The following is a 4,239-nucleotide window of genomic DNA, read 5'->3' as shown; positions in this document are numbered from 1 at the left end:
ACAAGAGCCAACATTATGCTGTAAATAGCAATTACCTTAAAACATTTCTCCATGGAACCCAAAGTTTACTTTTCTTAACTGTGCTCTTTTGAAAGTTCTTTTCAACTGTGCTCTTTTTAATAAGATCTGCCACATTTATGCATTTCGCTTTTAAGAAAACCACCTGTTCAACTGCTGCCTTTCCTGAACTAATAAAAGGTATTTTTCTTTGATCTAAACGCAAGATTAATTTGAAGCTCATAAGCTTTATTTCACTTGAAAGTGAAGATTAAAGTATTTGATCTTTCTGGCAAAACACTTTCATTGAAAGGCTATAACTGGCATATAAAAGCATAAAATAATTAAAACTCCCATTTTTCAAATTTACACCTGGATTCCTTGCAACAATTACGTTTCCAATCCAATCTTTTAAACTGTTACACATCTAAATTATATCAGGAGTTCACAGATACATGTCATACGTCATAAGAACTAGACGATAGTTTCAGGTTATTAAATATTCAAACAGCATGACAAATTCCTTAGTGTATTACAAAGCGATGGAACATGTGGTTGGAATAGGTAAGTATCTCAGTATTTTAAAACCCTGGGATTTTAAAACAAGGCAGGGAAACATCTTAAAACTCTATATATATACGGAATTCATGTTAGAAAACATTTTACAATTGCTATTCGTGAATGTAACACCGTTCATATAAACATGTGCATTTAATATTGAAGGATCAAACAGCTAATCAACCTTTTAGGCCATCTATGTGGGAAAACTTATGGCAAAGTGAAGTAGGTTAATTTAACTCCCGACTCCATTCTCACCTCACTTAAAAGCTATTGCGGAGTAAACGTATCTGAAGTTCATGAATAAGTATTTCGCATCGTCTCAATTGTCCCGGTAAACATCCTGTAATGCAAAAAAATTAAGGCAGAAAATAATTTAATACAAAAACCTTAATGAATGATTATTTAATAAAAGTCAGTAAAATAAGGGTTCGTCAATTCATAGACTGGAGTCTTTTATAATAGATCCAATTTTCTCCTATACAAACCACTAGTCAAGCTTCTGATCAGAGATAAAAACACTAGTGCTAGCCAAGAGACCAGAGTTACCCCAAAGTACTAAATGACCAAAGGAACAACCGTGTGATAGGTAGATACCAGATGAGCAAAATTATAATAGGCCAATTTACCAGGGCTGCCAAGAGGGACAGCACAAACTGGCTTAGTTTCTTAGACAGTGATTAAGTTATCTTTAGCCCAACTGGAAGAAAGCCTGTCATGGTAACTATCAACTGTCAGAGGTGTACCGATTGTATACAAGCCGTAACTACACAGGTCTGTCTATTGTATTAAAGTGAAAATATAGGCCTGCTCATTGTATGATTGATAAGTTAAACCTTTAAACTGACAACTCCTACATTAACTTGAAATATGAACAAATGGACGCTATAATTTAGCGTTAAACTTTTCAAGAACCAAATTTTGAGTACTATAAATGGACTTTAAACCTAACTTCTATACCAATGCATTAGCAAAACTTTTTACAAGAGCATTTCTATTAGTTAACTTCCTGTTAAGTAATGGACGCAAAAAACCAAATCCCTGATAAACTTTGAAAATCTTAAGATATGACCAATTTAAGTAACATTAACTTTTATTTCCCAAAATACTTAAGGGCTTATGTTAAGTTCTGAACATTTAAAATTATCTAAAAAACAAATGGTAATTCTAAGCCGGTTGTCCGCAGTGAGCTAGACTATGGCAATTGACGTTTTTCTATGTTATTATACTTGCTTTATGAGAATTTAAAGTAATATTTTGTCGACCGGCTGTAACTAAGCTGTCATTGACCTTTGAAGACTACGCGACTTGAATTGCCTAACGCAGGGTAGGTCTAAGCCAGCATTCCGCGACAAGCCCCCCCCTCCATAGCTAATACGGCAAAATTGTAACCAGTAAACACCCCTAAAGATCCCAACATAATGTACCCTAGAGTGTTTACTGGTTACAATTTTGCCGTATTAGCTATGGAGGTGGGGGGGCGGGCTTGCCGCGGAATGCCAGCTTAGACCTACCCTGCGTTAGGTAATTCAAGTCGTGTAGTCTTCAAAGGTCAATCACAGTTTAGTTACAACCAGGCGACAAAATATTACTTTAAATTCTTGTAAAGCAAGTAAAATAACAGAAAAACACCAATTGCCACAGTCTAGCTCACCGCGGACAGCTGGCTTAGAATTACCAAACAAATTAACATTAACATAACTCTCAAAATATTTAAAGTCTTAACGTTAACTCTACACCTTATTACCAAACTTGAGTCTTGGCTGAACTATAAAACCAAAGAAAAAATCAATCTATTAAAGTGTTTAATACAACTAGTCACGTTACTTATCAAATCTTAGTAAAGGTACGTTAACTTCTAAAAATAGACCAAAGAAAAATATCTATTAATGTTTAACTAGTCACGTTACTTTTCAAATCTTAGTAAAGGTACGTTAACTTCTAAAAAGAGACCTATGAGATAACCACCTGAAAGAAAAAATTGATTAGTAAAGCCTCCCATGCCCTGCTCATAGGTCCTAAGACCTATGAGACAGGGCATGGGAGGGGGAATAGGAGGGGGGCCTCCACCCCTACAGGGGCACCTCCCCTGTAGGGGTGGAAAAAAAAAAAAAAAATAGGGGTTGGCACAATGTAATTCAACTGGTTTGAAGCCAAACCTGGTTACGGGAGACGTCCACTTCATCGTAGCTTCGAGAAACTATACGTTTGCTTTAGAATTTTTCCTTCCGTCTTTCTCAACTGTCATTTCATCAAGTGGTTTAGTTTTCACAAAAATCTGGAAGTAGTTTTAAAATTTCAATATAGCAGTACATGGATTTTCTTTGATACGTTAAAAAGTCATATCTAAACTAAAATCCAGGGACTATAAAGCTTTAAAAAATTTAAAAGTAACATTTAAAACAAGTTGTAAAACCTTACATTTAAAAACAAAATATTAACACAAACTAGTTATATCTTTGCTAAGATTAAAGATAAATATAAAGCTTTAAAAGTTTAAAATAAAAAAAAAATGTCAAAACTGAAAACATTTAAAAACTTAAAAAAATTAAGTCAACATAATTACCGGGAACATTTTAAAAGTACATTCCAACATTGAATAACTTTCAGGGAAGATTGAATACTAACATTAACCGGCAGAGATTGTGTCTGAAAAACAAAGAATTTGTAGTACACAAATAATCAATGTCCTACGAGTGTTTTAATCAAGGAGTAAAAATGATACGAACAAGGACTTATGCTATATAATCTTGACAGGATATTTAATAGAGAAAAGCCGTTAAAAAGTATGGCATGCTATGTAACAAATTACAAGGCCATTTAATAGAAAAAAAACTAAAGTATGACCAGCTTAACGTTTAGGGGAACAAATTGTAAAAACTACGTTTTTAAAAACTAAGTTCAACGATGCTACAATGTTAAGTACAAATGGAAAAGATTAAGAAACAAGCCTATTACAACCCATGACACTGAATAAACTAAATCCAAGATTACGATTAGCGAAAATAAAATGAAACCACCCATATTCTAGAAAATTTTTACAAATACTAAACATGGCCATAATGAAACTTAACTTCCCAGAGCCTGTGACAATCGCCAAAAATCACGTAGACCGTCCTTCATATAACCAAACCTCATCGCAAGCTCGACTGAACCGGAATTTCTTCATATAGCAGGGGACCGCCCGCCGTCATCTCGACCACCGTCAACAACACTATGATACTTGGTTACTCCCCACGCGTAAACTGAATATTTAACCGATCTGTTGGCCGCGAGGCGCGTTACGGTTGACGTCACCGCCAAGGAGCGTGGAGTCACTGTTTTCAAACTTGGCCGATTTAAGCTAAAAGCAATGACGTCCTTGTTTTTTCGTTTAGGGGGAAACTTTAAATGATCTGTTGCTTTAATACAAATTTTTGACTGTGCATTTTATGGCTTATAGGTTCTTTGATAAAAATTGTCGCCCAATTATAGTAACAAAACTTTTATAAGTAGATTTACCGAAAAATAGAGCGAAATTTCTTCGTTAATTGCCACGCAGTAAGAACAATATCTTGCCGAGTCTCACATTTTAGGGAATAGTTTATGTATTAGCAAGGGAAGTTTTATTTCTAGGAAACTTAATTATCATAATGATATATATATATATATATATATATATATATATATATATATATATATATA

General features: G+C 34.2%; 1 long non-coding RNA gene across 1 annotated transcript; it reads right to left on the bottom strand.

Moving 5' to 3' along the window:
- Positions 1–512: 512 nt before the first annotated feature.
- On the bottom strand, positions 513–3,815 carry LOC136837159 (uncharacterized). The gene is made up of 3 exons (XR_010852608.1): positions 3,122–3,815; positions 2,715–2,833; positions 513–898 (listed from the first exon to the last, which is right to left on the bottom strand). It is a non-coding gene; the product is annotated as an uncharacterized lncRNA (long non-coding RNA).
- Positions 3,816–4,239: the final 424 nt, after the last annotated feature.

Source organism: Macrobrachium rosenbergii, chromosome 58 (assembly GCF_040412425.1).
Source record: "Macrobrachium rosenbergii isolate ZJJX-2024 chromosome 58, ASM4041242v1, whole genome shotgun sequence".
Lineage (NCBI taxonomy): Eukaryota > Metazoa > Arthropoda > Malacostraca > Decapoda > Palaemonidae > Macrobrachium > Macrobrachium rosenbergii.
Note: the sequence above shows the minus strand (reverse complement) of the source record. Positions and strands in the feature narration are given on the sequence as shown.